The sequence below is a fragment of the Triticum aestivum genome, chromosome 3B, assembly GCF_018294505.1.
Source record: "Triticum aestivum cultivar Chinese Spring chromosome 3B, IWGSC CS RefSeq v2.1, whole genome shotgun sequence".
Lineage (NCBI taxonomy): Eukaryota > Viridiplantae > Streptophyta > Magnoliopsida > Poales > Poaceae > Triticum > Triticum aestivum.
In genome coordinates, this window is record NC_057801.1 from 212,928,111 (window position 1) to 212,940,701 (window position 12,591).

Sequence of the window (12,591 nt, forward strand, 5' to 3'; positions counted from 1 at the left end):
ATGAAATGAAGAGAGGAGGAGAGGACCAACCATATATACGGCATACTAATGGCGCACCGCGGGCAGGTGCGCCATTAGTAATTTTTTTATTTTTTTGATTTATTTTGAATTTTGAAGGCGGGAAGATACTAATGGCGCACCACGGGCAGGTGCGCCATTAGTAATTTTTTTTTTTTTGATTTATTTTGAATTTTGAAGGCGGGAAGATACTAATGGCGCACCATGGTCAGGTGCTCCATTAGTAATTTTTTTTAATTTTTTTGACTTATTTTGAATTTTGAAGGAGGGAAGATACTAATGGCGCACCATGGGCAGGTGCGCCATTAGTAAGTTTGAATTTTTTTGATTTTTTTGCCTCTCTAGATCTTAAAAGCCCCGTATCTTTTTTTCTGTTAGGTTTTTGAGGATTTTGGAAATGTTTAACGGGGTTCCCCCAGTTAAATTTGGATGTAACTTTTCGAGTAGATGATTTTTCATATAAAAAACTTTTTCATCCGAGTTAGTATGCAAAAGTTATGCCCATTTTTACAAATTCTCGCGAGATTTTGCAAATGAAGTCAAAATTCATATTTGCAAATTTTCCCAACAACTAGGCCACATATCACATGGGAAACTTATTTTCTTTTATTTTTTGACATTTTTATCATTTTGTTTTATTTTTTTAAAACTGAAAAGGCGATCCAGGGGGGGTGCATTCGGTGGAAGTGGTGGCCAAGGTTACTAATGGCGCACCATGGCATGGTGCGCTATTACTAGTTTAACTAGTAATGGCGCACCACACCCACGGTGCGCCATTAGTATGTTTAGACAGGCGCACTAGTTCAAAAAAAAATAATTTGGTACTAATGGCGCACCGTAGGCAGGGTGCGCCATTAGTAGTTTCAACACTAATGGCGCATCAGAAGGTGGTGCGCCATTAGTATATACTAATGGCGCACCACTTGTCTGGTGCGCCATTAGTGTCATTTCCATCTATAGCCCTTTTCCTAGTAGTGGTAGGACAATAGCAAATTTCCCTCAAGTGGATGACCTAAGGTTTATCAATCCGTGGGAGGCGTAGGATGAAGATGGTCTCTCTCAAACAACCCTGCAACCAAATAACAAAGAGTCTCTTGTGTCCCCAACACACCCAATACAATTGTAAATTGTATAGGTGCACTAGTTCGGCGAAGAGATGGTGATACAAGTGCAATATGGATAGTAGACATAGATTTTTGTAATCTGAAAATATAAAAACAGCAAGGTAACAAGTGGTAAAGTGAGCGTAAACGGTATTGCAATGATAGGAAACAAGGCCTAGGGTTCATACTTTCACTAGTGCAAGTTCTCTCAACAATAATAACATAGATAGATCATATAACAATCCCTCAGCATGCAACAAAGAGTCACTCCAAAGCCACTAATAGCGGAGAACAAACAAAGAGATTATGGTAGGGTACGAAACCACCTCAAAGTTATTCTTTCGGATCAATCTATTCAAGAGTTCATACTAGAATAACACCTTAAGACACAAATCAACCAAAACCCTAATGTCACCTAGATACTCTATTGTCACCTCAAGTATTCGTGGGTATGATTATACGATATGCATCACACAATCTAAGATTCATCTATTCAACCAACACAAAGTACTTCAAAGAGTGCCCCAAAGTTTCTACCGGAGAGTCAAGACGAAAACGTGTGCCGACCCTTATGCACAGGTTCATGGGCGGAACCCGCAAGTTGATCACCAAAACATACATCAAGTGGCACGTGATATCCCATTGTCACCACAAATAAACACGGCAAGACATACATCAAGTGTTCTCAAATCCTTAAAGACTCAATCCGATAAGATACCTTCAAGAGGAAAACTCAATTCATCACAAGAGAGTAGAGGGGGAGAAACATCATAAGATCCAATTATAATAGCAAAGCTCGCGATACATCAAGATCGTGCCATAGAGAGAACACGAGAGAGAGAGAGATCAAACACATAGCTACTGGTACATACCCTCAGCCCCGAGGGTGAACTACTCCCTCCTCGTCATGGAGAGCGCCGGGATGATGAAGATGGCCACCGGTGATGGATTCCCCCTCCAGCAGGGTGCCGGAACGGGCTCCCGAGAGGTTTTTGGTGGCTAAAGAGGCTTGTGGCGGCGGAACTCCCGATCTATCTTTGTATTCGATGGTTTTAGGGTATGTGGACTTATATAGGCGAAAGAAGTCGATCGGGGGAGCCTCGAGGGGCCCACGAGAGGGGAGGGCGCGTCCCCTGTCTCGTGGCTTCCTCGATGCTCCCTTTACTTCAACTCCAAGTCTCGTGGGTCATAATCTTCCCAAAAATCACGCTGCCGAAGGTTTCATTCCGTTTGGACACCGTTTGATATTCCTTTTCTTCGAAATACTGAAACATGCAATAAAACAACAATATGGGTTGGGCCTCCGGTTAGTAGGTTAGTCCGAAAAGTAATATAAAAGTGTATAATAAAGCCCGTAAACATTCAAAGCACATAATAATATAGCATGAAGGCTTCATAAATTATAGATACATTGGAGACGTATCAGCATCCCCAAGCTTAATTCCTGCTCGTCCTCGAGTAGGTAAATGATAAAAGAAAGAATTTATGAAGTGTGAATGCTAGAAGGTGCACAAGTTTGATCAATGATAATTTCAATCACCTTTTCTAGCATGATTATAAGTCATAACATTAGTTCATCTCATAAAACTTCTCACAAACAAGTAACAAGCAATTCACATGTTAAAGCATAAACCGTAAACTTTCTTGAAAACTAGCAAACTTCATACTCAGTCATCGAACAATTACAATTCATCTTATTTTCAGGAATAGCAAACTCCACATACTCAACTATCATATAGTCTTCTACAATTGCTAACACTCACACAATACTAATGGTTATGGAGTTTCAATCGGACACTGAGAAAGGTAGGGGCTTATAGTGTTGCCTCCCAACGTATTCACCTTTGGGTGATGTCAACAATAATAGTTCATGCTAACTTACATCCAATTGGATAATATATCAGGATCTTTCCAACACAAGGTGCTTGCCAAAGGATAAAATGAAAAAGGGAAAGGTGAAGATCACCTTGACTCTTGCATAAAGTAAAAGACACAAAGTAAAAGATAGGCCCTTCGCAGAGGGAAGCAGAGATAGTCATGCGCTTTTAGGGTTGGATGGACAAAATCTTAATGCAAAAGAATGTCACTTTATATTGCCACATGTATACGGACCTTTATTATGCAGTCCGTCGCTTTTATTGCTTCCATAACAAGATCGTATAAAGCTTATTTTCTCCGCACTAAAATCATACATATTTAGAGAGCAATTTTTATTGCTTGCACCGATGACAACTTACTTGAAGGATCTTACTCAATCCATAGGTAGGTATGGTGGACTCTCATGGCAAAAACTGGGTTTAAGAATATTTGGAAGCACAAGTAGTATCTCTACTTGGTGCGAGGAATTTTGGCTAGCAAGAGGGGGAAAGGCAAGCTCAACATGTTTGAATGATCCATGACAATATACTTTAGCTGAGATATGAGAAAACATAACCCATTACGTTGTATTCCTTGTCCAACATCAACTCTTTAGCATGTCATACTTAATGAGTGCTCACAATTATAAAAGATGTCTAAGATAGTATATTTATATGTGAAATCTCTCTTCCTTCAATATTCCTTCATGAATTGTTCAAGTGACCAATACAATGCTTGCTAACCTTCAATAAATTTACAACCACTACTTCTTAGATGTGAAGTCATTACTACCCATGGGATAAGAAGATGAGACATATATAATTTCAGTTTTATGACAAACAACTCATTCAACAATTTACTCATAGGATATAAGTGAAGCACACGAGTAAATGACAAACTACTCCAACAAGATATAAGTGAAGATCGATGAGTAGCTAAATAATTATATAACTATGTGAAGACTCTCTCTCATTTAAGAATTTCAGATCTTGGTATTGTATTCAAACAGCAAGCAAAACAAAATGGCATTGCAAGGATAGCACAGCTCATGTGAAGAAGCAAAAACTTAGGCTCAACCAATACTAACCGATAGTTGTTGAAGAAGAAAGGTGGGATGCCTAACGGGGTATCCCCAAGCTTAGATGCTTGAGACTTCTTGAAATATTATCTTGGGGTGCCTTGGTCATCCTCAAGCTTGAACTTTTGTGTCTCCTTAATTCCTCTCATACCATGGTTTCTCTTTTTATCAAAAGCTTCATCCACACCAAACTCAACAAGAACTCGTGAGATATGTTAGTATAAACCAATGCAAAACCTTATCATTTTCTACTGTAAAAAATCACTAATATTATTATTCAACATTGAATACTAAATGCCTCTGCATATTTAACACTCCTATCCTCAAATAGAATCATTAAACAAGCAAACATATGCAAACAATGCAACCATAACAGCAATCTGTCAAAACAGTATAGTCTGTAAAGAATGCAAGATTCATTATACTTCCCTAACTACAAAAATTATAAGAGAAAATTCCCAGTATAGTAAATTTATCAGAGATTAATATGCAAAAAGTTTCAACATTATACCATTCTCTGACTTTTCTAGGGAATTTTTGCAACAGCGGTAAACTTTCTGTTTTCAAACAGCAACATGTATACTAGCAAAATAAGCATGGTAAAGGCTATCCTCGACATTTTTATTGAAAATATAGGTGCAAAACATTATTATAAATAACAACAAGCAAATACTAACAATATAAAATGATGCTCCAAGCAAAACACATATCATGTGGTGAATAAAAATATAGCTCCAAGTAAAGTTATCGATGAACGAAGACGAAAGAGGGGATGCCTTCCGGGGCATCCCCAAGTTTAGGCTCTTGGTTGTCCTTGAATATTACCTTGGGGTGCCTTGAGCATCCCCAAGCTTTGTCTCTTGCCACTCCTTATTCCATAGTCTATCGAATCTTTACCCAAAACTTGAAAACTCCACAACACAAAACTCAACAGAAAACTCGTAAGCTCCGTTAGTATAAGAAAATAAAACCACCACTTAGGTACTGTAATGAACTCATTCTAAATTCATATTGGTGTAATATATACTATATTATAACTTATCTATGGTTCATACCCTCCGATACAACTCATAGATTCATCAAAATAAGCAAACAACACAATGAAAACAGAATCTGTCAAAAACAGAACAGTCTGTAGTAATCTGTATCAAACGTATACTTATGGAAGTCCAAAACTTCCACTAAATTAGGAAGTCATAATAAATTCGTGTACCAATCCATATCAAAAAGAATCAGATCAGAAACATGTTTCTATGAATTAACAAAACTTATTTACTGGGTGCAAAAGTTTCTGATTCTCAGCAGGATCAACACAACTATCACCGTAAGCTATCCCAAAGGTCTTACTTGGTACTTTATTGAAACAAAAGTTATAAAACATGATTACTACAGTATCATAATCATATGAACACATAAAAACATTAAGGGTAAATATTGGGTTGTCTCCCAACAAGCGCTTTTCTTTAATGCCTTTCTAGCTAGGTATGATGATGACAATGATGCTCACATAAAAGATATGAATTGAAACATAACGGGAGCATCATGAAGCATATGACTAGCACATTTAAGTCTAACCCACTTCCTATGCATAGGGATTTTGTGAGCAAACAACTTATGGGAACAATAATTAACTAGCATAGGAAGGTAAAACAAGCATAGCTTCAAGATTTCGAGCACGTAGGGAGGAAACTTAATATTTTTGCAATTCCTACAAGCATATGTTCCTCCCTCATAATAATTTTCAGTAGCATCATGAATGAATTCAACAATATAACCAGTACCTAAAGCATTCTTTTCATGATCTACAAACATAGAATTTTTACTACTCTCCACATAAACAAAATTCTTCTCATTCGGAATAGTGGGAGTATCATAAGAGACTTGAACACTAAAAATTGTTTCCACATTAAAAGAGTAATGTTCAGAAAAAGGGTAATCATAATCATGACAAGTTTTATAAATATAATCATCACTACTTTTTATAGCATAAGTTTCATCACAATAATCATCATAAGTAGGAACTTCGTTCTCATCATAATCGATTGAAACCTCTCCCAAGATAGTGGAATCACTAAATAAAGTTGGCACTCTTCCAAATCCACTTTCGTATTCATCACAATAAAATTCAACATCCTCCAAAATAGTGGGATCACTACTTCCTAAAGTTGACACTCTTCCAAACCCACTTTCATCAAAATAATCATCATAGGTAAGAGGCATGCTATCATCATAACAACTTTGCATATCAAAACTTGGGATGCTAACAATATCATCTTCATTAAACATAGCATCCCAAGATTGGGACAAACATTAATTTCAGCAAATATATTCTCAAATATTTCATCCTCATCAAACATAGCTTCCCCAAGCTTGGGCCCTTTCATATCATAAGCATAATCACTCTCATCATTAAAAATATGGATAGCACCAATAGTATAACAATTATCATCATCACAATGAGTAGTAGGAGCAACATCATTTGGGAGGGATACCTTTCTACCTTTGTTGCTCCTTCTATTCTTTTTCTTCTTCACATTATGTGTGGGTTCAACCTTCCTCTTTGAGCTCCTTATTGACGAGATTGGTTGAATAGAAAGCTCCTCCTCGTTACCTGATTCATCATAAGAAATAATAGGAGGAGATTGGGAAGTCTCTTTCCTTTCATTAGTATTCTCTTCATCTTCTATTTGCTTCCTTTTCTTTAGGTAATTGGCAATATAAGGATTTTCAATGCAATTCACCGCACAAAACATATAAATATCCTCTAGATCAAAATCAAGAAATCTATCAAGATTAAATTTTGGAATACCCTCAGTTATACGTTTCATTTCTTCATACCCCAAAAGAAGACTAAGATCTTTATGATGCCCAAGGGTAATCAAGTTATCACAATTTTTGGACATGATTCGATCATGAAACAATTTGCATTGGAGATTTAAATGACCACGTTCATTGCAAAGTTCACAAGTGGCACGAAAAATATTGAATCTTTCAGCACAATCATCAAGACTTTCTTGCAAACCTTTAGCTTTTAAATACTTATGCTGTCGTGGTTCTAAGTCTGACAGTAGAGTGGGGGTAGGTATGGAGAGGCAAGGTCCTAGCTATGGAGAGGTTGTAAGCACAAGAGATGTACGAGTTCAGGCCCTTCTCGGAGGAAGTAAAAGCCCTACGTCTCGGAGCTCGGAGGCGGTCGAGTGGATTATGTGTATATGAGTTACAGGGTGCCAAACCCTTCTACCTGTGGAGGGGGTGGCTTATATAGAGTGCGCCAGGACCCCAGCCAGCCCACGTAGGAGAGGGTTTAAGGTGCGTTAAGTCCGGGGCGTTACTGGTAACGCCCCACATAAAGTGTCTTTACTATCATAAAGTCTACTTAATTACAGACCGTTGTAGTGCAGAGTGCCTCTTGACCTTCTGGTGGTCGAGTGAGTCTTCGTGGTCGAGTCCTTCAAGTTAGTCGAGTGAGTCCCTCGTAGGTCGACTGGAAGGTGATCTCTTCTAAGGATGTCCCTGGGCAGGGTACTTAGATCAGGTCTGTGACCCTACCCTAGGTACATGACTCCATCATTAGCCCTCGAATGGATTGAGGCTTGAGTGATGAAGGAGTTGATGTTGTTTCCGATTAGCCTTCGCATGCTAGTCGTGCGTTGCTTTGAAACAAAAAATCTCTTTGTTGATAGTGAGCAACTTTTCTTCAGTCGACTCGATCCATTCTTTTTCTTCGTCGAGTGATCTTTTGGACTTCGCTGATTTCCGAGCGGCGGATCGCAGGGAATCCCGCGTCTGGCAGACTGATCTGCCGTTCGCGGATTCCGCGGGATACGGAATTTAGGGGAGCGCGCGAAGCGGAGCGGTCCGCGGCGCTCGGATGGGACGGGGCATAGACGCCTTGATCCCCGCGCCGCTTTTTTCGCCACGTATCACGCTCGCGCAACTGTATCAGGATATGATTAGATCGACCGGGCCCACCTGTCATCCACTCGGAAGGGATCTTATAAATGCGCCCGGCGAGGGTTTTTTGAACAGTGCCTCAGCATTCTCCCTCTGCTCCCTTCGTCTCCGCCCAACGCGCTCGCTCTCGCCTCCGCACAAGCTCTCCTCGCGCGCCTCGCCGGTAGCCATGGTCAAGGAGAAGACGGCGGCGCTGGAACGCGCGAAGAAGGCGTCGGCGACGGAGAAGGCGAAGGGGAGATCCACCAGCCGCGGCGGGTCTTCGTCTAGATCTCGCCTGCCGAAAGGCTGGGTCTAGGGAGATTGGATCCAGTCGACCATCACGGAGAAGGATCTCCTCGACATGGCGAACGAGGGCCTGATCCCTCATGGAGCTGCGAGGCTTCCAGGGAAAGAGTGGCAGCCCCAGCCAGAAGAGGGTGAGTGCGTGCTTCTGGCTACCCATGTCGACCGCGGATTCTCTTTGCTGTCGAGCATTTTCTTTCGTGGTTTCTTGAACTTCTTTGGAGCGCAACTCCACCACTTCACCCCGAATTCTATCGCCTATCTTGCCGTGTTTGTGTCCATGTGTGAGAGTTTTCTGGGTTGTCGACTGCATTGGGGCTTGTTCAAGCACATATTCACGTGTCGCTCTCAGACCGTGAAGAAGCCGAGCCCAGGCGACGAAAAAACCCGAGTTGTCCAAATGTGTGGGGGTCTGGGGATCCAGGTGAGGAGCAAGAGCACCTTCCCAGCCATGACGTTTCCCGAGTCAGTCAGAGGCTGGCAGTCGACCTGGTTCTACTGCCAGGATCAGTCGACGCCGGGGCAGTCGAGTGGACTCCCTCAGTTCACCATGGACTGAGTGAACAAGCCCTCCTCTCTGAAGGTGATCCCGGAGGAGAAAGCTGACGTGAAGATGCTGATGGAGCGTGTAGTTCAGTTGGTTCGGGATGGAGTGACGGGTATGGATCTCCTGGAGGTTTTCCTTAGGCGTCGTATCCAGCCTCTTTAGTTCCGGAGCCATTGCATGTGGTTGTACTGCGGGCCTGAGGATGTGACTTGGGTCAATCCAGAAACAGTCGACGATGCCACTCTGGAAAGGTGGATGACCGCTGTTACTGGGAACAAGGATAACCCTCGCGGAGCCAGAAGGATTCCTCCACTCGACTGCCACAGTGATCCAAACAAGGTATGTCTGCTCCACTTCCCATTGTATTCTCGTCATATTTATTTCTGTTTTCCCTGCCGATCGGTCGACTGATCTTTGTCTGGATGTCTATCAGGCCCTCACTGAGCTGTACTCGATGCCCAACGGAGTACAAGCTCCGACTGAGGAGGGAGAAGCGAGCGGGGGCGAGAGCCAGGAGGAGGAGTGGGACTCGGACGCCGCTGAGGATGATGATGATGATGATGACACTGATGACGATAATGATGATGTTGATGAGGACGAGGAAGAGGAGGAGGAGGAGGTTGCACCACCGCGCTCGGAAAGGCGGTCGAAGCTTGTCCATGACCCTGCGACTGAACGTGGCAAGGGGGTTGCGACTGTCACTCAGTCGACCAAGCGCCCTCGGACCACCTCTCCGGCGCCGACTGAAAAGGCGTCGAAGCAGCCCAGGGCGGCCCCGTCAAAGCCGACCAAGCACCTGCCGAAGATGAAGGTGTCCATCCCCACCATATCAGGGTAATCATGTTGCTTAAGTCTTCTTGTTTTGCGTGAACTTTATCTCTGGTTGGCGCTGGAGTTAGTCGACTGACTCTTTGGAGTTGCAGTGCTGCTACTTCTGAGACCTCAGCCCGGGCTGACGACCATGAGATGGAGGACGCAGCAACCTCAAAACCTGGTATTATACCCTTAACACCGTTTCTAGTCGACTGACTCATGATCTCTAATTCTGATTCGTTTCTGTAGCTCCATCCAATGTTGTTATCACTCTCCCTGATGATGATGAAGATGAGGAACCGCTGAAGCACGGAATGAGAAGGAAAGCGTCTGCCAGCAGGGTGCCCCAGGATGTGACGGTGCCTGAGACTCTGGTCGCGGAGGAGGAAAATGCCACTCGACACACTGTGTCCTTCGTAGATCCGCTGACGAGTGCTCCGCAGCCCTCCCTCTTCACGACGCACCACGTCCCAGAGGACCAAGCTGGCGCAGCGAAGGAGGCGATACGCCAGGCAGGGATCATGATGGAGCAGTTGAGGACCATCTGGGATGCAAGCCAGGCAGCTTACGACGCCAGTTCCGCCCTCCAAAGCAATGTTCAGGTCAGTCGACCACCGTTTGTTCTGTTAGGATATGCTATCAAAAACTTTTCTTTCCAGAATTTATAGTAGTCACCCACTGGGTGTGCCGATTTAAACTCCGTGTTAGCGGGGGCACGCTGAGTGCACCCGCTGGGTGTAGTCCCCAAGGCTAAGGTCGACTGCTGGCAGTCGGCCTTAGGCTTTATAAGTTCAGTCTCTCCGTCATTCGACTACGGCGAATGGATTTCGCAAACCGGTGGGGGCACGCTGAGTGCACCCACTGGGTGTAGTCCCCAAGGCTAAGGTCGACTGCTGGCAGTCGGCCTTAGGCTTTATAAGGGCAGTCTCTCCGTCATTCGACTACGGCGAATGGATTTCGCAAACCGGTGGGGGCACGCTGAGTGCACCCACTGGGTGTAGTCCCCGAGACTGTGGTCGACTGCAGGCAGTCGGTTACAGTCTTAAAGAATACATCTTGTTCTTTTTTTTTGAGGTCGACTGGTCGACTCTGTCTCCAAGGCTAAGGTCGACTGCTGGCAGTCGGCCTTAGGCTTTATAAGTTCAGTCTTTCCGTCATTCGACTATGGCGACTGGATTTCGCAAACCGGTCGACTGGTCGACTCTGTCTTCAATAGGATTAGTGGGGGCACGCTGAGTGCACCCACTGGGTGTAGTCCCCGAGACTACGGTCGAATGCTTGAATTCGGCTGTAATCTTAGAAACACGTGATTTTTCCTTTTTCACTCGGAAGTGAATTATTTTTGACATTTAGTCGATTGGTTCTTCGCAGAACTCCTGTGACCTTGCGGCTCGCTACACTGAACTGGAAAACAAGCACATTCAGCTCGAGTTGAATTTGAAGCTGGTTCAGGAGAATCTGACGAAGGCGAAGGAGGAGACCGAAGGTATGTTTGGTGAGACTTCGACGACGGCTTTTTCCCTTCATTTGTTTCAAAATCTGATCTTGCTGTAACTTGCCGGTAAGGTGAGGGAGGCCCAAAGGAAAAAAGACCTTGAACTGGCTGAGAAGATCAAGCTTGTTGACGAGAAGTTAGCTTCAGTCACAAAGCTTGAGCAAGAAAATGCTACTCTGAAAGCTGTTCTTGGGAAGAAAAATGACCTAGAGGTCTTCCTGAGTGGCCTTGCCAAGAAGTTGTTTCTTATGCTTGAAGGTAAACCTTTACGCTCAACAATCATTTTCAATGGTGGTTTTTTTCATTCGACCATTGCCTTGACTCCGTGATCGTCCTTGCAGAATTTTGTCAAAACTTTGAAGAAGAGACTAGCCGACTGGAACCAAACCTTGACCCCGTCAATTCTCCGGTGAACGACGAAGTTGCCATGAATGTTTTCCGACTGGAGTCCCGTGTTGCAGCTACCGTGGACTATCTTGCAAGGCTGAAGGTCGCCACATCTCGCATTGACTCAACGCTCTGGCCTGGGGAGACACTCCAGAACGACCTCGAGTCGCTGATGGCTCGTTTGAACGCTGTCCCTGGTCGAGTGCAGGAGTGGAAAAAGTCCTCGGCTCGGTGCGGTGTAGATGTTGCTCTGTGTCTGGCCCGAGTCCACTGCAAAGATGCGCGAGAAGACAAGCTGGCTGCCCTCCGAGTGGCCAACACTAAGAAACACGACTTCAGGTCCTTTATGGAAACTTTCCTTGCTGCTGCTACTCGGATCGCAGATGGAATTGATCTCGATGAGTTTGTTGCACCTTCCAGCCCTCCACAGGAGGGGTAAAAAACTTCTTCTAAGCTCGACGCTTTAAATTTGCCTCGGTATGCCGAGTGGAGTTGTAACCGATAAACCTTAACAGGCTTAGTGCCTGAGCACTTTCGGTTCCTTTAGGTATTGATCTGAACTTGAATTTGGTGTTTGAATATGATTGCTTTCGGCTCAAAATGTCTTTTGCAGGTTCAAAGCAAGACACTCACTGCAGTCGACTTATTCCTTAATCCACTTAGGCGAGCGCTGGGCTGCAGCTAAACCTCCCGAGTGAGAGGTTTGCTCTTCACTCGGTAGGATTTTGATAACTTAGGCGAGCGCTGGGCTGCAGCTAAGCCTCCCGAGTGAGAGGTTTGCTCTTCACTCGGTAGGATTTTGATAACTTAGGCGAGCGCTGGGCTGCAGCTAAGCCCCCGAGTGAGAGGTTTGCTCTTCACTCGGTAGGATTTCGATAACTTAGGCGAGCACTGGGCTGCAGCTAAGCCCCCGAGTGAGAGGTTTGCTCTTCACTCGGTAGGATTTTGATAACTTAGGCGAGCACTGGGCTGCAGCTAAGCCCCCGAGTGAGAGGTTTGCTCTTCACTCGGTAGGATTTTATTTAATCTTAGGCGAGTACTTGGACTGCAGCTA